A 23,037-nucleotide genomic window follows, 5' to 3' on the forward strand; every position below is an offset into this window, starting at 1 on the left:
AATGCGCGAAAAAAAACATTTTTCGTAGGCGGAACGAAAAATGCATTTTCGTCTAAAAAAAATACATTTTCGCTTGCTCTTGCGCTAACAATCAATATAAACACAGTCGAGGAGGGGGAAGCAGAAGAAGCATACTTCTCGACGGCGTTTGCTTGGACGCCTCATTGTGGGGGGCTCGTTGCATTGAAGTCGGGTTCAAAATCTGTTCTATACTAGTTCAACCCTTCGAACTACAGAGAGAAAGATGGTGCAGCGCAGACAATGAAGCAAATTCCTAGCATTAAGTTTCCTCGGAAACATCATCTGATTTGTTTTCCTTTTTTTTCTAGGAGGTATATTGATCTTTTGCTAAGGGAAAAAAGGTCAATTTTGTAAATTTTGCAAAAATTAGTTCCCTATTTTTAAAAATAACAATGTTATCAGGGTTATTTCATCAAATTTCTCCATGTGAAGTCACCCCTTAGTAGCATCTCTTTCTTTTATTTTGTTAGTTAATTTTAAAATATATTTAAAATTAAAATAGATAAAGACTAATTTATAAAAATATTTTAAAATTATTAATAAGTATTAATTTAATTTAATTTTTAAAATTATTGACTTAGTATTTTAAATAAATTTAGTTTTTTTTATCAGAATAGTTAATTATATTAAGTAAATATTATTTACAATTTTTTTGAAGAAAAAATTATTGTATAAATATAATAGATTATATACTAGTTTATAGAGTTATTGTTTAAAAATAATAAGAAAAACAATGAGAGTGTATTAAGTACGTAACCTGTAAACACATTTAAACAGGTGCAAAATTTATCGTCAACTCCAACATATGATCTCAGAGATGAATCTAATGAATTATATTAATAATAATCAATAAGTTAACCACTACACTAATAACTATGACAATAAGTATATTTTGTAAAAGAACTTATTAACCATGTTGAGCAATAGTCATATATATATGCTTAATATATATGAAATTATGAATTTATTAAAGCAAGATACTAGCACACTCAATCAAAATCAAATTAAGATTGTGTTATACTGAAATGAATTATTTTTAAAATAACATTCAAATAAATTATAAATAAATATATAAAATTATTAATATTAAATAAAAATATTTAAATTTTAAATAAAATATATAATAAAATTTTAATTTATTTCTATTAAAAAATATTTGAGAGTTAATTCTCTCCGCTTTTATATTCGTTTCTAGTTTCTCCTATTGTAGGTTTCAACGTGGGAAGAAACACATCTAAATCAGAGACAAGTTCAACCGAAAATTATGAGAAAGAAATCGTTCAAAATGTAATCTGAATTTCTCTTTCATTCTGCCCATTATTACGAGAAATATAAGAATGAAAAGCTTAGAACTTTGATTTAGAGGGTTTTATTTTAATATAGATGTGAGTGATTTAATATTCAATTTCATAATAATATCTGTAATGAAAGTTGTTGAGTTATTCAAGAAGGCAGTAATAATCCCCGATAAAATCAGTGCAAACCAGAGTACATGATGATTCTTCCCATCCAAAACCTAACAAAATGGCCTGTTCATTGATAATCATCAAACAGTAAAGGAAGGCCAGGATAAATTGTAGACCTTGAATTTTCTGAAGTACTCACTCTCAGCAACAAGAGTACCCATAAAATGATGAAAAGTGATTAAAAGCTTTAAACTAAGAATTGTAATGTTTAACCTCAAAAAGAGGACACCCTTCCAGAAATTCTCGACGGCTCAGGCAGAACCAAAGCCGAGGAGGGGGTTTGGAAATAGTTTTCAACCAGCAATTGACGCGCCTCGGTTAGAACCTCACTAGCTGCATCATTGCCCCAAGCGCAAAGATGCCTTATTCCTTCCCATTCTCTCTCCTTTTATATCCGATTCCACATTCCCCTCTCTTATATCTTTCCGATGTGGGACATATTAGAGAATTCGATTTCATGGTTCGTCAATAACAGCACTGCTCGAGATAGTTCGGTGAAGGACATACGAGAGTTATTTTGAGATATGCAAATGAAAGAGGATGTGTGTGATTGAGCGATTTCTTTATATTGTGCAAGTTCCTGACACTAATATTGAACACTAATATTGAGTCTTTACAAAATGTTATTGATGCTTTATTTGTGCAACATGATTTGTCATTGTCTAAATTGAGAGGACAGTGATATGATGAGGCCTCAAATATGCGCAATGAGTTCAAGGGGTTAAAATCTCTAATATCGTAAGAAAATCCATATGCGATGTATGTTCATTATTTCTCTCGCCAACTTCAATAAGTTCTTGTTGTTGTTGCTCGTGACAATCTCATTGTGAGTGAATATTTTGTGAACATATCTGGAGCATCTTGTAAAATAAGAGATCAACTTATAAAACTTCAACACGACAAAATTGTTGTTGAATTAGAAAGTGGAGAAACTTTTGCTAGGAGAGTGAAAAATCAAAAAATTAGTTTGTTAAGATCTGGAGATACTCGTTGGGGATCACACTATTTGACATTACTTCGTCTATGCTCAATGTGGTCTCAAGTGCAAAAGGTGTTGATAAATGTAGTTAATGATGCACCGTGTAATGCGAATAGAGGTCCTGCTAGTGATTTTTACTTAAGATGATGCACAATTATGAATTTGTTTTTGTGTTGTATTTGATGAAAAATTTATTGGGAATTATAAATGAGTTGTCACTTTACCTACAAAAAGAAATCAAAATATTGTTCAAGCGATGTCATTGATTGCGAGTTTGAAGCGTCAATTACAAGATTTTAGAGAAAATGGATGAAATGATATTTTGGACCAAGTTAACAAATTTTGTCAATTGCACTTTATCACAATACTTGATATGAATGAGCATTTGTTAATTGATAGCTATGGTAGGCGGAGAGGAAAATGAGAACTCATCACTAATCTTCGTCATTATCGCGTTAATTTTTTTTTGTGAGGTATTATAATAAAGTTATTTTTGTTTGTTTGTTAATAGTTTTTGATTATTATTATTTTTATAATAATTTTGAATTTTAATGTTATGTTGTTGATTTGATTATGCAAGAGATGAATAATTGTTTCTTAGAAGTTAATATAGAATTGTTTGGTTGCATATCATGTCTAATCCAAGAAATTCATTCTCCCAATTTGATGTTCGTAAACTCATCCGCCTTGCTGAACTTTATCCTAAAGATTTTAGAGACATTGATTATTTTTTTTTGGAACAACAACTTCGAACTTACTTATTTAATTTATAGGATGTTCCTCAATTTTCTTCAATTAAAACTTGAGAATTCTTGCTCAGACACTAATTGCAACATAAAAACACTTAGTATTTCCATTTATTTATCCATAATTTTTTACTTGGGACTGGGATAGCACAAATCTCGAGACCGACTCTCTCTATATAGAGAAATTGTGAGGATTCTTCAACTTTCTCAATAAGTCTTACGGTATTTTTCAAAAAGTTGTTCATTCTATATAATAGTGGACTTTTTACCTTATAGCTCGGGTCTCTTACATTATTATTCACGTTTGTAAGCAATAAAATTTCACCTACCCAATTCAATTTATAAATTTAAAAATAATTCTTTTTAATAAAAATTTAAGATAATTAAAATTAAAGCCAAATTATGATTAAATAATTAATTGGAATAATTATTGTATTAATTAAATCTCAATTAATAAGAATAAAGACTAAAATAAAACAATTTAAGATAAATGTTGTATCCATTTTATCCAAAATTAATTGTTTATAAAATCTCGAAATATGCAAAAATAAAATTAAATAAATAGACCAAATAAATAATATGTCTATTAAAAATATTTTGTATATTTTGTAGTTTAAAAATATAGTCAAAAGGAGTGAAGAAAATAAAAGAAACGGTTGCAGCATACTACACAACCATCAGATGAACGCCCATATTGAATGATAGCGAAAATATCCTAACTTGTGTCCGTGATAACACTCAATTAAACATTTATCATAATGTCATTCGGTCCCTTCCTCAATACAAGCACCATCCTTTGTTTCTTCATCTATAGTTTAGATCATCTCTCAACACTTGTGTTGCTCTTCTTCCTTAACTGTCTTTTGAAAGTGAATTTATCCGTTAAAGTTCTCAAAATCTTTTTCACGATGAATGAATCCAGAATAATCTCTCCATTGCTATGCATCTTGTTAGCTATCATCTTCACTTTGAAATTTTTTTTTTACATATTCTCCATTCTTCATTTCCAATATTTCGAATCCTCTATGAAGTGTGTTCAAGTGTGATCTTTTCACTCTCGTTTCCCATACTTTCTTTTAAGAAAATCCCATATGATCTTTGACGTTTTCCTATCTAATATTTGTTCAAACGTTTCTCTAATAAGAGTTAAAAATAATAATATTATTTACCTTGCAATCTTCTTGTTGTTGTTTGTGTGCAACCCTTCCTTCAACTTGTTATTCCAGTCCCAGCTCGACCAAGTTCTATAACTTTTTTTGGGCGTAACAAATTCTCCATTATCACGCTTCAATGGTCATAATGTTGTTCGTCGAAGACTGAAACCTTACTCTCGACTTTACTGTCTCCCATTACTTTCGATTTTTGCTTCTCTTGCTCACAAGCATAAAATATTAGATTGCAACTTAATTCGAGAGACATAAATTATATTTTGAAATTGTTATTATAAGTGTAAGAAATGTTTTCACACTAACATACAAAGGACAATTTGATATATATTTCATTGACAAAATCACCCCTCTTACACATGCTGTTACTACAATCAATTCTCCTTAGAGTAACCCATTTATTATACATATAAAATATTTAGTTAAAATTTATTATCAAAAATATTTTTTTTTTATTAATTTTTTAAACTATACTTAAGACAAAAAAAAAAATCTATATTTTTTTGCTTGAAACTGGGATAGCCCAAATCTTTGGACCCTCTCTCTATATATAGAAATGGTGAGGATTCTTCAACTTTCTCAATAAATCTTATTGTATTTTTCAAAAAGTTGTTCATTCTATATAATAGTGGACTTTTTACCTTATAGCTCGGGTCTCTTACATTATTATGCACGTTTGTAAGCCCTAAATTTTCACCTACCCAATTTAATTTATAAATTTAAAAATAATTCTTATTAATAAAAATTTAAAATAATTAAAATTAAAGTCAAATCATGATTAAATAATTAATTGGAATAATTATTGTATTAATTAATCTCAATTAATAAGAATAAAGGCTAAAATAAAATAAAATAATTTGAGATAAATATTGTATCCATTTTATCCAAAATTAATTGTTTATAAAACCCCAAAATATGCAAAAATAAAATTAAATAAATAGACCAAATAAATAATATGTCTATTAAAAATATTTTGTAGGTTAAAAATAAAGTCAAAAGGAGTGAAGAAAAATCAATTTCAAACAAGATTTAGGCTGTGATCTAGTGCAACCGAAAATAAAAGAAACGGTTGCAGCATACTACACAACCATCAGATGAACGCCATATTTCATCCAACGGATGATAACAAACCACGTCGCCCTCTACAAAGGAAGAAAGGCGCATCCGCGTAGCAGCGAATCAACTAACGAGCGCCTCAGCACCGTGTTACGACTTGTTTCGTAAGGTGTGTTTTGGGTTCAAGAATCACGTTCTTGATCTATAAGACCGGTAAAATTCTACAATCAAAGGGCAGCAGAAGGTTTTCGATATAGAATATTTAGGGGGAAGGGATAGAAGAATCAAGGGTGCGAAGAGAATTACTGTTGGTCTATACCAAACAGTCCATAATAATAATAGACGAATAGGGGCGAAGTCATATCTTCATCATTCTATTCATGGGTCCTTGGGGAAGAAAGATCAGCCTTATATAGGTGATGTCTTGCCCCATAATATTCGGTTACAACAACTTTAAAAGAATAACAGAATTCGGTTTGTAAAATAGAAAAAGAAAGCAAAACAAAATAATAAAACAACAAAACAGAAATCTGGCCCATGTGCACCATAGGACCGAGACCAGGTGCCGAGAAAGGTTGCTGGAATTTATTCTAGGACCGAGGCCTTGATTTTAGACCCTAACATTATCTCCCCCTTCAAAATTCGTCGCCCTCGACGAAATAAGACCGTGGTCTGCCGAGTCTGCCGAGCCTCTAATGCGCATGCTCAATATTTCAAAAAATTCGGTCGGACTTCAGCAAGTCCCGCAAGTGTCAGAGTCTAGGACCGCATTTCTTAGAAGCCTTCAGTCTTCCTGCTCCACGACCAGTCCTTCCTTCGGCCCAGCACTCCAAGTGCAGCAAAAGGGCCAACTTTCTTCCGGGCATACTCTAGAATGTCTTCAAATAACCAAGCCCAGTCCTTTATCCAGACCAGCAACACATGTGCAACAACATAGCCATGTCTTCCGACTACCTTCCTGGCTGGTGTTCGGTTGTTGGGTTGCTGGGTTAGCCCTTTGATTATTTTTTGAAAATTTTCAGCAACGTCTTCCAAAACAAGTGAAACACTTTGACATTCGTTCTTGTTGTTTATTTGAACCATGGCAGCAACATTGTGATTTTCCAAGGCCTTTTCTAGCTGGCTGCCTTGTATTATGTTGACCCGCGACCGAGGGGCACCTTGCTGGACCGAGAAAGTGTGCAAGATAATGACACGTTCGTCCCTTGTCTCAAGCATCAAAGGTGAGTCATGAAAATCTGATTCTTGGACGGGTTCTTGAACGCTTTCTTGGACTTCTTGATGATTAGGCGGGGCCATGAACAATCTGGATTTGCACCTATGATTGGGCTCCCATTTTGTGCTCGGCCAGACCGTGTTAACAATGCATGGTTTGGGCAGCCGCGGCGGTTTGGCGTTGTACAAGGGCCTGCGACCGAATCGCAGCAAGAGATCTTTCTTGAATTTATGCCACGTCAATGCTTCCATATGGTTGCGATTCCGCAAATATGATTCATGCCACGTTCTTGCCTCTTTTGAGAAGTGAGTGCGGACAATGTCCAGCTTTGTGGCATCATTCGTCTTGCTCTCCCTAAATATTTGCTCGGCAAATAAGAGCCAGCCCTCCAAATCAGTCCCATCAAATTCAGGAATATCAATATTTGTGAGCTGGGTTGGAGAAAGGTAGCAAGAAGCAATATTATAGGGTCGGGTGCCGGGATCTTGGCCATTATTAAACGCACCTTTTTCAATGGCTGTCAAGCTTTTTCCAACAGCATACCTTCTGTCCATATTTTGCTGAAAAACATTGTGCAAAGCAGCCTGTTCGGTCATATTTTGTTGCAGGGCAGCATTCATGGAGGCATATTGTTGGGTCAGCCCTTCGAATAGGGTCTTAAGATCATCCATCTTTGCTGCTATCTAGTTTCTTTCATTTGAGAATCGTCTTGCTCTGATACCAAGAATGTTACGACTTGTTTCGTAAGGTGTGTTTTGGGTTCAAGAATCACGTTCTTGATCTATAAGACCGGTGAAATTATACAATCAAAGGGCAGCGGAAGGTTTTCGATATAGAATTTAGGGGGAAGGGATAGAAGAATCAAGGGTGCGAAGAGAATTACTGTTGGTCTATACCAAACAGTCCATAATAATAATAGACGAATAGGGGCGAAGTCATATCTTCATCATTCTATTCATGGGTCCTTGGGGAAGAAAGATCAGCCTTATATAGGTGATGTCTTGCCCCATAATATTCGGTTACAACAATAACTAGAAAATAACAGAATTCAGTTTGTAAAGTAGAAAAAGAAAGCAAAACAAAATAATAAAATCAACTAACGAGCGCCTCAACACCGTTAGCCCAAACACACACGGAACGTCCAACGCTGACGGAACACGAACGAAACCTAAGCGTCCGCTCTTTGGCCAGAAACGAATTCCTTCCAAGACTCCCTCAACACTCAAACGCGGAAGAAGAAAGCAACGCCGTTTTCGACCCTAGTTTGTCTTCTTCCTCGTGGAGAATTGCATCAACATCAACCGAATATTTGATTTTTCAAAGATGGAACTCGACCGATACTTCTCCAAATGACCTGATTCAAAAGCTAAAATGATCACCCTAACCTGATAATTATTTCTCAATCATCACCTGAAATATCAAGTGGAATGAAGAACATACAAAAACCATTAATGGCCTTTTGTCTGAAATCCAATCCACTTAATTGTTCAACCAACTTAAGAAGGCTATAAATAGCCCTCCTCCGCCAAGACGAAGCAAATGGATAAAATCCCAAGCCTCCAATCCCCTTCTCACGAAATCCACCATTAAAATCTTCAAGCTTTTTTTTAAAATTTAAAATCTCATGTAAAGCCTTAGAACTCGGTTCACAAAGCTTCTAAAAGAGTTCAGGAGTGTTCTCTAATTCAAGATAAACTTCAATTCATGTTGTAATTTAACTTATGAATTCAAATTGAAAATTTTACATTCCAGTTCTACCAGTTTTGGATTGAAAAACGATCCTAAAATCATTTCTAAGCATTTTTGAATCCAAATCCAATGAATCAATCTAAATAAAAATACCATAATTTGATTTCAAAATCGGGGTTTCGTTCTTATGTTCTAACTCTCGAATTACTGTTTGAAAACCTTATAAACACGTTCTAAATGATGTTAGGAATGATTTTAAATCAATCAAATTAGTTTTAAACATGTTTGTTTGAAAACCAAAATTTTCAAAAATTTGGAAAAATCTAATTATTTAATTGATAAAAACTCATAGACAATGTTCATGTTTTGATCCCATTTGATTCCCTTAAGAATAAAGAAGCTATTGTTAAGATCCTTATACCCAATTATACCTTAAAAATTGAAATCTTAATTTTTGCTCAAGAGTTGTTTATATTGAATGGAATATCTTCCCGATCAAATGATGCATCGGGATAATGTTATAAATGATCCTTGAGGTTAGACGAAGCTCCTCATCCCTTCAGATTGAAGAATGGAGGTTCCAATCGAAATCTCAGAACATGCAATTGCTGTTCTCGGCGTCCGACCGAGGATTTCACATGAGTTTGATTTTCTAATTTTTGCTCAAGAATTGTTTAGATTGAATGGAATATCATCCCGATCGAATGATGTATCGGGATAATGTTATAAATGATCCTTGAGGTTAGACGAAACTCCTCATCCCTTCAGATTGAAGAATGGAGGTTCAAATCGAAATCTCAAAACATGCAATTGCTGTTCTTGGCATCCGACCGAGGATTTCACACGAGTTTCACTTTTTATCGAGAAAATCAAACCCTCCCCTACACCGACCAAGGAATCCTAGCCCCCAACCAAAGAATTCTAGCACCCGACCTAGGGACTTCAGCCTAGGCTTAATTTTCGACCGAGAAAAGAGGCCCGATATGGTTTTCGACCGAGAATTCCCGCATCCAACCAAAGACCAACGTGCGTGACCGAGGAATCCAGTCTCCTCATTAACTGGATGTCCAAACCGTTGACTTCGAGCCAAACCTGCTCCAGACCCGTGTATTTGACCTGATTCGTGACCTGGACACTTGCCTAAGGGTCTGTTTGTTTGAGATTTCAATTTTAAATTGTTTTTTAACAATTATAAGCCCCAAACTATTTTTTTTTAAAATTAGGTAAAATAGAAAACGATTTCAATATTTTTTAAGAATATTTTCATAATATAATATTTTGATGAAGGCATGTTTGAATTAAGTTTTAATTAATTTTTAGATCCTAATGCTTTAAACTGATATTGTTTTGTGTTTTCCTTAATAATATTAGACATCAATCACATGTACTAGCATTTAAAAATTATTATACAATTTTAAATGTAAGAAAAACTGATACATGTCTAGAACTTGAAAAATAATTGGTTAAATAAAATATAATGAAACAAAATTTTCAACCCCAAAATCAAGATTTTTTAAAGTAGAGACCGTTCATTAACGGGTACGGAAGATATAGCGTGAAAGACTTTCCCGAGTATCACATAACATCGAACTTAACAAAATCTCTAATAAACTTACGTTTGTACACATATACAAATCTTTTATTAATTTAAATTTAAAATCAATTGGTGACTCTTTTCATTAAATAAATAATCTTTTAAATTAATTATTTTTAATTAATTTAAAATACAGATTTCTTTTAATCGAATTATTATTTGATTATTATAAATCTAAAAGATTATTTATAATTTATCATAAAAATGAATTAGTATAATTAATTTTAAATATCAAAATATATTTTTGTGTAAATATTTAAATAATTTTTTATTAAAAGATTTTTAAGACACAAATTGATGCTGAAATTTTCTCGAATCTTCACTAGTAGAAAAAGGGGTATCAGTAAGGGCGAAAACCGTTACTGAAAGCCTCAAAAGCCGTTACTGATAACATTCTGTAACGGTGAATAAAACGTTACCATTCGTTACTAAAAAAGCGTTACTGATACTCTTCTAGTATCAGTAACGGCTTTCGAAAGCCGTTACTGATACTCCTCTAACAACAGTAACGGTTTTAGCCAAGGTTAAACCGTTACAGATAAACATTAGTAACGGTTTTAGCTAAGGTTAAACCGTTACAAATAAAGTATTACTAGTAACGGTTTTCTAATTTATAAAATCGTTACTGATATATTACTAGTAACGGTTTTCTTATTTATAAAATCGTTACTGATATATTACTAGTAACGATTTTCTTATGTTAATATCGTTACTAAAAACATAATCGTTTTTATTTTTATTTTTTTCCGAATATTTCATATTTGTAGTTATATAAACAATAATAATTATCCATTTTACAAACTATTAACATAATCCAAAACCACAATCTAAAGACCACAATCATAATCCAAAAACCACAATCATCCACAAACAGAGAAGATGTTCTTTGATAACATCATCAGGTAATGAAATGAAGAGAATCATCAATTCAACTGTTGTTAATCTTGCTTAACTTAACTCAATCAATTCCTTCTACCTCAGATTCTACGCGGCTGAATTGGTCCTAGAATTGAAATATTTACATAGATTAGGATTTGTATACAAAGATTTAAAGCCGGAAAACATAATGATCCAAGAAAATAGTCATCTAATGCTAATCGATTTCGATCTCTCAACAAAAATCCCTATAAAATCTCCACAATTAATTCGTCATACAACGAAACAATCTCCGCCGGAAAATAACAAGAAGAAGAAACGGTTATTCCGATTTCAGAAATATCACAACTCTGGCATAACATCAGAAGACGATTCAACAACAACAATAACCGTACATGAACTCGCTTCCATCCCTACAAAATCAGAATCGTTCGTCGCCACGAAGGAGTATATTGTGCCGGAAATTATACATGGAAACGACCATGATTTCGCCGCCGACTGGTGGTGCTTAGGTACTGTTCTAAATGAGATGTTATACGGTATAACTCCTTTTAAAGGTATAAACAGAAAGATACCTTTAACAAAATACTTCATAATCGCCATGTCTAGTCGGAGAGATGACGTTTCTATGAGATTTGATCCAGAAGCTTCTCAAGAAGGATCCGTTGAAGAGGTTAGGGATTGAGGAGATTAATCGCCATGATTTATTCAAAGGTGCTGATTGAGAATTGATTAGGAAGATTTTTAGACCGCCGAATTTGTCGATTGAAGAAGGGGAGATGAAAGAGAATGGAGAAATTGATGTGGAAAGATTTGTGCAGAGAGTATTTGAGGAAGAAAAAGAGATAAAAGAAAAGGAAATGACGGTTATTGATAATATGTATGTATCAGTAAGGGTTTTCGAAAACCGTTACTGATACCTCTTGTGAAAATTTTTAAATGAATGCATATCAGTAACGGTTTTAAGGATAACCGTTACTGATACCCCTTAGATATTAGTAACGGTTTTAGTATAACCGTTACAAATGTATGTATCAGTAAGAGTTTTCGAAAACCGTTATTGATACATCTTGTGAAAATTTTTAAATGAATGCATATTAGTAACGATTTTAAGGATAACCGTTACTGATACTCCTTAGATATTAATAACGGTTTTAGTATAACTGTTACAAATGTATGTATTAGTAAGGGTTTTCGAAAACTGTTACTGATACCTCTTGTGGAAAATTTTAGATGAATGCATATCACTAACGGTTATCCTTAAAACCGTTACTAATATTCTCATTTCGAAAAAGAAGAATAAAAACACTAGTGTCTGTAACGGCTATTCCTTATGACCGTTACTGATATGCACTTATCAGTAACGGTTTTAAATGGCCGTTACTAATATCTTGATAATAGTAACGGATATATTAATCCGTTACTGATAAAAACTTTCAGTAAGGGCGATATAGCGCCGTTACTAACATTCATTACCAAAACCTCATTTTCCACTAGTGTTTCAAAAACGAATGATTTTCGGGGTTAGAACATTGATATGAATGATGTTTTTCTCTCATTTATGCATGCCACAATCCGACTTGCAGAGCTTCCTCATTACATATATTAATTAATTGGGGGCATTGTTTTTAAATATACAAAGTTTGAAACAATTGTATATATTTCTAAATAAACAAACTCAAATTAATTAAGGATTCTTAAGTAGGACGACGTGATACTAATTTATTGACTCTAGAGCTGTAAATGAGTCAAGTTGCTCGTGAGTCGCTCGATCAAAGCTCGACTTGAGTTTGACTTTGACCGAGTTCGAGTCGAGCTCGAGCTCATATAATACTCGAATGTTTGTCGAGCTTTTTTAAGTGTGATAATAAATAATATGTTTATTTATTTATTTTGATATCAAAACCTAAAATTTAAAATAAATATCTTTTCTACACAAATATTTGAAAATTTAATTTTATTCAAGTTTTTTTGAATCGAGACGAGCTTCTAGGTAAATAATCGAGTCGAGCTCAAATTTATAAACTCGTTCGAGCTCGAGTTCGAGTCGAGCTAATAAATATTTAATCGAGTTGAGCTGGTTTGAGGTCGGCTTGACTCATTTGCATCCCTAATTTACTCTGTGATTAGAAACCTTCAATTTTTTCTTGTTTTTTATGATTGTCTTTATTATTTGGAAACTAATTATTTATTATGATTTAACCATTCTCCCTTTAGTTCAATAAAAAATAGTAGAACGCAATAGTTTATATAATTGTATTTATATATATTGTGTTTAGAACATGAATAATCTAGGAAATGATTTAATTGACAACAATTTGATTCATATGAATATCTATCTAGGGTATAACATAATTAATTAATAATTTTAAGTTTGAGAATCACAGTAAGAAAGATGGGATTATGAGTCAAACGAAAAATATCCAAAGGAATAAATAATACTTTGTATATAGATAAAAAACTTGGATTGACAATGGAATAAAAAAACTCATCGTTATTTAGATATATATTCGCAACCTTTTTTTATTGACCAATAACGACAGTAATATGAAATCATCAATAAATTTTATTTCTATTAATCTATATATATATATATAATGATGCTTAATTTTTAAAGTGTCCGGATTGCCGAATCGAGAGTTGTGGTTAATTTGGATATTTATGTGAGAGTAAGTGGATACTTGGGTCGGATTGTGGGTTGACCCGCCCATAAACTTAAAACGGTTAAAAATAAATTTAAAAATATTATTTGTAGGTTTCGAACTTGCAACCTAACAAAACAAGTACAACTCTTTAACCAACTAGGCTAACAACATTTTATATTTAAGATTCAACACCAAATTTGATAACGCGAGACATTTTAACAATAAAAGTTCAAATTTTTAACTAACTAATCTATATATATATATATAATGATGCTTAATTTTTAAAGTGTCCGAATTGCCGGGTTGAAAGCTGTGGTTAATTTGGATATTTATGTGAGAGTAAATGGATACTTGGGTCGAATTGTGGGTTGACCCGCCCATAAACTTAAAACGGTTAAAAATAAATTTAAAAATGTTATTTGTAGGTTTCGAACTTGCAACCTAACAAAACAAGTACAACTCTTTAACCAACTAGGCTAACAACACTTTATATTTAAGATTCAACACCAAATTTGATGAACGCGAGACATTTTAACAATAAAAGTTCAAATTTCTAACTAACTAATCTATATATATATAATGATGCTTAATTTTTAAAGTGTCCGGATTGCCGGGTCGAAAACTGTGGTTAATTTGGATATTTATGTGAGAGTAAATGGATACTTGGGTCGGATTGTGGGTTGACCCGCCCATAAACTTAAAACGGTTAAAAATAAATTTAAAAATGTTTTTTGTAGGTTTCAAACTTGCAACCTAACAAAACAAGTACAACTCTTTAACCAAATAGGCTAACAACACTTTATATTTAAGATTCAACACCAAATTTGATTAACACGAGATATTTTAACAATAAAAGTTCAAATTTTTAACTAACTAATCTATATATATATATATATATATAATGATGCTTAATTTTTAAAGTGTCCGGATTGCCGGGTCGAGAGCTGTGGTTAATTTGAATATTTATGTGAGAGTAAATGGATACTTGGGTCGAATTGTGGGTTGACCCGCCCATAAATTTAAAATGGTTAAAAATAAATTTAAAAATATTATTTGTAGGTTTCGAACTTGAAACATAACAAAACAAGTACAACCTTTAACCAAATGTGATTGAAATGTGGTTTGTGGAAGGATAATAGACCAAAGTGTGAGGTCACAATGATAATTATTAAAAAATATGAATCAAATATTTGATTGACAAAGTGAAAGTGTAAAGTCACGAAATGAGAGATTCATTGAGAAAAAATATGTGATGAAACATGTGAGAAAATAATTGTTTTATCAAAGTGAATAAAATGTGAAATGAGAGCGTTATATTTTTTATTTTAATAATTTTAAACATTGAATAAATATTATTATAATTTTTTTAATTTATTTTATTTTTATCCTTATCCGTGTGCATCGCACGAAAATTTTCCTAGTTATTTTAATAATAGTACGGCGATAGATTCAACAAATGAGATTCAACATATGAGTGTAGAGTGTCAATAGTTTTTAATCAACAATGAACACTCAATTAAAGAAATACATTTATTTCTTAATGTGGTTTTATGTTCAATTGTTAAATGGCTTGATACATAGTAATGTTTCATTCTTCTTAATTGAATGTAAAATGTTTTTTAAAAACTAAAATTATTTCATGTTTAGTCCTCAAACAACAAACTAATTTTTTAATTTGTCATTTTATAACGTGAAAAATTAAAAGGGAGACTTCAACTTTCTGAAAGCATAAAATAACCTAAATATCATACAAAACATTATGGTATGTTTAAAAGGGGGAGAAACACAATAAAAATAGGTTATTAACCGTTTTCAAATGAATAATAAAAAAAATAATCTTTTCAAAAAAACTTGTTTTCAAATTACTATGTTCAAAATTTTATAATAGTTTGTCGTTTACACCTTAATTTGTCAAATAATTTCGACGTTATACATGGTCATCTACAAATGATGATTAACAAAACTTTACGATTAATTATACCATTTGTCGTTTCCTCGCATTTTTTCGGAAAATTATGATATTACACATCATCTTCTTAGATATTATTGATTTTGTCATTTAATATTTATAGAATCTCAAATCTGGTGCATTTTATAAGTCACACTCAAATTCTAGTTTGATTTTTTTTCAAATAATCATTTAATATGTCATTAGAATTGTTTTCAAATGATTGATAACCAAATTTTAATATTATCTTAAACACTAATTATTTTCTAAATATTATTTATATATAGACATAACTTATTTGCATATTAATTGTCAAACATTTTAAAAATCAAAATATTTTCTTAACTTTATATATTTTATTTAATTATATTGATGGAGACACTTAAAGAAACTAACATAATTCATCTCTTAAGTCGATATGAGACATAAGAGACTCTCTTTCTCAAAACATAATATGATTGAAAATAAGAATACGAGGAGATTAAAGATGAGTTCGATTATCCTCCATATGTTTCCGAGAACAATGAGTGAACTAATCAAATGATTATAAAAGGTAAATTAATTCCAAAAAAAATATCTACTCAAGAATTATTATGTAGGAGTATTCACACTCACATCATTTACCAAACATAATTAATTTTTTGGGTGAAACTCAGAAAAAAGAAAAACATCTTTGCACTAAAAGGGTTACGATGAATATGCGGTCGAGTAAATCCAATTTTATATATGTATAACTTTAGAAAATATACTTTTGCAAACTTAATAAGTGCACAATTTTATATATTATTTTCAGCACATAGAATTTAACATCATAAATAATGAAACTTGATTAAGAATTTAACAGCCATAATCATGTGTTGTGACTTCTAATAGTTAATATAAAACCAAATCATATGGCATAAATTGAAAGAAATAAACCAAAAAAAAAAATGATTAATTAAAAAGATAAGTCTATAAATATAAAATGTAATATTAAAAGAGGAGTTCATATTAAAAATCCAAACAGTACAAAAAAATAACATTATTTTAATTGATAGAAGCAGTTTGGTCATCTTCGGTCTCATCATTTGCTGGCGTATCGCACCTTACCCATTTTTCGTTGAATCTTCTTTGAGCCTCTTCTAAACTGCACGGTTCCGTCGTTGCATAAATTTCAGACAACAACCTCGTCTCTCTTTTCTTTCTTGAGTTTGTTTTTTCACGGGGAAATTTCTTCATTAATATTTTAGCATAGTTCGACAGCTGCACAAAAAGACACTCATTTGTGTGAAATTTCAATGTACCTCGTATTGGATTGAATAACAAAATGATAAGACTTAAATTAATGTTTTGAATAATAATTAATGATGCTACTTATACGTACCTCATAGCGAATTTTGGGACATGAGTTTCGCTTTTGTCTACCTTTGTCGCAACTTGAACTATCTCCTTCTTGCTTGGAATCCATCTTATTATCAGTGTTGTTATTTAGGGCAGACATCTATTAATGAATGATAAAATTTACTAGGAACATATATAAAATCAATTACTTGTCAAAATATATAGTTTAATATAAGATGAAATGAAAACTCACTTCAAACTTGAAAGTTCCTGTCTTTTAAAGAAGTCACCTCCTAATCTGCACAAAATCATAAACAACTTAGATATTGATTATTTTTTATGACAGCGAGTTATAAAAGAATGAAATTATAATATAATTGAATTTGAGAAAGAAAACCAGATTAAATAGAAAACATAGACTAATTAACACCCGTCAAATTAAATAAAGTGATTGAAGAACTGATCACTGGAAAAAAACGATAAAGAAATAGAAGATTAAGAAATCAAAATAACCCGGAATTGATCGAAGAATTCGATTTACTATTCAATCAAATCCTTTAATTTTCTGAAACTTATAGAATACAGAATTAGACAACAACTAAACCTGTGCAAAAGAATTCAGCTCCAAGTTCAAATGAGAGAGACCACAGACTAGTTAGTACGTAGGATATATTTATTTATTTATTTATTCATTTTAAATCTTTAAAGATTTTATTCCCTTATCAGTATATTTACTTTTTTTTGTAAGAATTGTTGTAATCTGCTGTATTATTTAATTAATCTACCTTTTTTTATTTACCTTTTACAAAAACTGTGGTAATCTGTATTATCAATTTACCTTTTTCCATATACATTAATATTACTTACCCTTTTTTACAACTAATTATGCCTTTTCCCTTAATGTGAATTATTTCAAAATTCAAATTAATTTAAAGTAGCACAATATCTAATCTACCATTTACATTATTTAATTTTTTTACCAATTATTTGATTATTCAGATATCACAAATCAAATAATGACTTCAATTTTATTAGAAATCTTAAACATTTAAGTCAATATTTATATTATTAAACCCTTATCCTCTTTTAAAAAATATATAAAAATATGAAAATACAATTAAGATAGACAAAAAAAAAAATGTACACACACAATCAAGTTGTAACCAAAAACTCAAAATTAAACATGCTCACACAAACTAGCACAGCATGAATTACAAAATTATTCTTATTAATAATCAGAGCACTCTTTGTGTACAAATTAAGTTAACTTGAAATCACTTATAGGTAAGTGAAATTATACATATTGATAATGTTTCTTTCTACTTAATTGAATAGTTGAATTTATAATTATTTCTGAAAAAAGTAAAATTATTTCATGTTTAATCATAAAACAATAAACTAATTTCTAAATTTGTGATTTTATATGGTGAAAATTTAAAAGGATAACTTAAACTTTGTCGCTTCATAAAATAATCTCAATGCATGCAAGACTGTATGGTATGTTAAAAAGGAAAGAAACACGAAAAAATATGTTATTAACCGTTTTCAAATGATTAAGAAAAAGTTACATCTTTTAAAAAAGAAACTTGTTTTCAAATGAGCAATAAACGTATGTTCGAAAGTTTACAATAGTTTGTCGTTTACTCATTTTTCAAATAATTTGTACCTTACACGTGGTCATCTACAAATGATGAATAATTTTTTTTAGGATTAGTTATAATATATGTCGTTTATATATTTGTAATTTTGTCGGAAAATAAGATATTAGACCAAATCATCTTCTTAACTATTATTTTTTTTTTTTGGAATTTCTAATGTTGTGCATTTATTAAATCACAATAAAGTTCTTGTTGTATATTTTCAAATCTTTAAATGATTGACTACCAATTTTATTGTTAATTACAAGTGTTTAAAGTTTATGTACTCTTCTTCAAAAAAAAAACAACATTGTCCTTAACCGTGGTTAACTTCTTAATTATTATTGATTTTGTTGTGTTTTTAGAATTTCAAATATTGTGTATTTAATAATTCACTTAAAATTTTCATTTCACGACAATTTCTTTCTACTTAATTGAATTGAATAATTGAATGTATAATTATTTAAAAATAAATAAAATTATTTCGTGTTTAATCATAAACGACAAATTAATTTCTAAATTTGTGACTTTTTAATGTTAAAAATTGAAATAAATACTTCAACTTCGTCGCTTTATAAAATAATTTCAATGTCATTTAAGACATTATGTTAAATTAAAAATTAAGGGAGAGATACACAATAGAAATAGGTTATTAACATATTTAAAGGTAAAAATTTAAGGGAGATACACAATAGAAATTAGTTATAAAGTACACAATATTTCTTAAAACCTATAAAATTATTTAATTAGTATTCTAACATAAGTTTGTAACAAATTAGACAATCTAATTCATTATGTCTAAAAATATGTAAATAACGAGCCAAAATTAAATAAAAATATAGTAATAATGAGTCTGCCGGGAGTCGAACCCAAGTCCATTGCTTGGAAGGCAATTATCCTAACCGTTGGACTACAAAACGGATGGAATTTACAATATTTCTAAAACCCTATAAAATAATTTAATTGTAATTTAAGATTGTGTGTTAGGTTAAAATTAAGGGAGGGGTACACAATAAAAATAGGTTATTAACATATTTGAAGGTTAAAAATTAAGGGAGAGATACAAAATAGAAATAGGTTATTAAAGTACACAATATTTCTTAAAACCTATAAAATTAGGTTAAAAACGAGTCAAAAGAACATTTATGTCTACTGGGAGTCAAACACAGTTCTATTGATTGGAAGACAATTATTCAAACTGTTTGACTACAAACGCATATGAAGTGCACAATATTTCTTAAAACTTATAAAATAATTTAATTGTCATTTAAGAATTTATGTTAGGTTAAAAATTAAGGGAGATATACATAATAGAAATAGTTTATTAACATACTTGAAGGTAATTAAAAATTAAGGGAGATATACATAATAGAAATAGAAATTGATTATTAAAGTACACAATATTTCTTAAAACTTATAAAATAATTTAATTGGTATACTAACCTAAGTTTGTGATAAATTGTACTATTTAATTCATTGTGTCTAAAACTATGTAGTCAACACACCAGGAAAAACGAAGAAAACAACAACGAAAATATTGAGTAAAGAAACAGACTCAAGGGAATGGAGGGTTGGTTTTAATGAAAGAGCCAACTTGAAAGGGCTCAAAAATCAGATAACAAAATTGTTGATACTGGGCAAGAAGAGTCAAATCGTTTTAAGCAAAGAGAAAAACTAATAGTACACAGAACCACTCAACCTGCATTACCGGCAAGATTGGAATCTCCTAAAAAAGAGAAGTACGATACTATTGTGAGCTAGTATGTTGAAACCTTGAGAGAGCTCTCTAAATTCCCCAAAACTAGAGTCTACTTCATCAAGAACAATTCTAATTGGAAGGTAGACCAGGTCTGGAAGAAAACTGAAGAAATGAGCAAAACTCAAGGGAAGGATTAGAAAACAGATCAAAAGAAGATTAGAGATTAGAAAATAAGGCAAAAATAGAGTAACGGGCAGAATGAACAACAGAAAAAGAATGTAGGGCAGAAAAATAAAGGGGAAATAAAAGATGACAACCCAATTAAAGAAAGGGAAAAGATTTTCCTTGGAGCATTGGGCCAAATGTTGAAATTATCGGTTCCCCGTTTGAATTCAAATTAACCTAAGAAGTTGAGGAAATCTGTGTAAAGTCATGGAAGAATGTCATAGTGGTCAACTTCATCGGAAGAAAAAATGTGCCATTTCTAGTAATAAAAAAACCCTAATGAAACAAGGGGGAAATGGTCTAGAAAAGGTAACATCAAACATTCATGATTTGTACTTTCTCAAATTCAAAGAAGGATCAGATATTGAAAGTATTTTGATCAACGTGCATACATTTATTGAGAAGAACTGCATGAAACTCTAAAAATATGCAGAATGTATGAACCTCTTCAGCAAGCCCAAAGAAACTGCACAAATCTGGTTCCAATTGTGCAACATCCCTCCCCACATGTATAACCCTGAAGCATTAAGTCACTTTGCGAGCATATAGGGAAGTCCACTCTACATGGACCCAACTACAGAAAAATGTGACCATATGACTTATGCTAGGATGTGCATTGAGATACACCCGAGATCAAATTTTCAAATCAGATGACGGTAACGGACAAAAAAGGAAAACCCACAATTATGAGAATCTCATATGAGTGGAGGCTAAGTAGATGTTTTGATTGTAACACATTCGAACATGTCTATTACAAGTGTCCGAAAATGATTGAAGAAGAAAGGAAGTAGAAGATCGAGCAAGAGATAGAAAATAAGCAGAAAGAAGAACATGAAAGGTTGGAAAAGGAAAAGGCTATGAAAGAAAGGCATAAAGAGGTTATTAAAGAATTAGTATTGGGTAAGTAGAATGATCAATATAAGGAAGGAAATTCAGCATAGGGTTTTGAACAACAGAGGAAGGAAGATAGAGTGATAAGAGATTCAGAATTAAAGGCTATGAATGAAGAGATATCAAAGAAAATTGATCAGGAAGCAAGAATCAATATTGAAGAGGCAGTGGAAAGGGAAAATGTGAGAGAAAGTAGGAAAGGGAAAGTGGGTGAAAGAAATGAGAAAGATAAAGTAGAGGTAGTTGAATCGAGTGAAACTGTGCAATCTCCAATTCAGAAGAAAGTTGAATAGAGAAACACGAAAATCCCAAAACAGCAAGTAAGAAAATTAAGAAAAATACAATTCATTATAGCCCTACTATATATGAAAAACAGAAAGGAAGAAAATGTAAAGGAAGGGGAACTAATGTTGGAACATCTTCTCTTCATTAATGAACTTAATGACATGAAATATTAGAGGGTTAAATGACCTTATAAAGAGAAGAGAGATAAGTAATGAATAAAATCACAGTATTTGGAATTATTGAAACAAAAGTCAGACAAAGTCAAATAGAGAACGTTGCCCAGGGTTGCTTCAAAGAAGAATAAGAATTTATTCATAACTCTGATGGGAATCTAGTTAGGATGGGATAAAAGAGAGGTTGAAGTCAATAATTTTTTTGAAAGCAATCAAGTTATTTTGACAGAGGTTATCAATCTAGTGACAAGGGTGAAATTTTTCTTTGCGGTAGTCTATGCAAACAACTCAGGGTCAAAGCGGAAGATACTCTGAGATGATTTGAGAAGAAGCATTACGGACGACAAACCGTGGGTTATTATGGAAGATTATAACGTTACAAGATTCAGGAATGAAAGAGAGCCTGATGTAGACATAACACAAGACATGCAATATTTCAATGAATGCATTCGAGACATAAGCTGTATTGAACTGTCTTCCTCATGTAATCTATTTTCATGGTCAACTTCAAGAGGGGCGGAAAACATGAGAAACAGCATATTTGATAGAGGACTAGTGAATGAAAAATGAGTGGAGTTTTATCCAAGAAGTCAAATACAGGTTTTGCAACCAGATTTATACATCAATGGGGACAAAAGTCAGGCTTACTATGGAGGGGTTAATGAAGAAAGGAAGGAAAACATATTCAATATTATGGGAATTAAGGAAGGTGAACTACTAGTAAAATACTTTGGAGTACCCCTGTCATTAAAACAACTTCGATATAATCACTTCAGACAACTGGTAGAAAATGTTAGAAATTTTGTCTTGGATTGAGATACGAAAAAATTATCTTATGTAGGTAGAAACGAGCTCGTTAAAAGAGTCATCTTTGGAATTATTGAGTATTGGACACAACAAATAGTCAGTCTAAAGAAAGTAATGGTTGAACTAGATATAATCATTAGAGATTACGTCTGGGGTTACCGTCATTAGGTTATAAAGAAAGTAAGGATTGAAATTGCACTTGACTACCGTCATTAGGTTATTGTTGTTTTCATTATCAACGATCGAATCACCAAACGCGAAAACTACCGAAATTGTCATGTTCTCGGGATTTTTTACAATGGCTCGACACCCTCCCACGATTGTAAGGAAAAGCCCAATTAACACGGTCCATGTAATCATTTGTGACAAAAAATAGATTGATCGATTTTATATCTCCTAAAAATGAAAGTTTCATGGTTTTGTTCTATTTATATGGATTTCCTTTTGGAAAATACTTGTTTCAACATACACCTAATTAAATAATTAATTAATTACAATAAACTAGCCATGCACAAAAATATAATGTAAAAAATTATTAGACCATTGAAAAATAAAGAAATAATTGTTTTACAATTATCAGAATCAATTGTTAATTAAT

The 23,037-nt window shown here is 30.7% G+C and overlaps 1 non-coding gene and 1 pseudogene across 1 annotated transcript; both read right to left on the reverse strand.

Moving 5' to 3' along the window:
• The window catches only part of LOC124929945, a 100,644-nt pseudogene that overhangs the window by 3,302 nt on the left and 74,305 nt on the right, over positions 1-23,037 (reverse strand).
• LOC124933114 lies at positions 1,706-1,847 on the reverse strand. Its single transcript, XR_007098830.1, has one exon. It is a non-coding gene; the product is annotated as a U4 spliceosomal RNA (small nuclear RNA).

Source organism: Impatiens glandulifera, chromosome 3 (genome assembly GCF_907164915.1).
Source record: "Impatiens glandulifera chromosome 3, dImpGla2.1, whole genome shotgun sequence".
Lineage (NCBI taxonomy): Eukaryota > Viridiplantae > Streptophyta > Magnoliopsida > Ericales > Balsaminaceae > Impatiens > Impatiens glandulifera.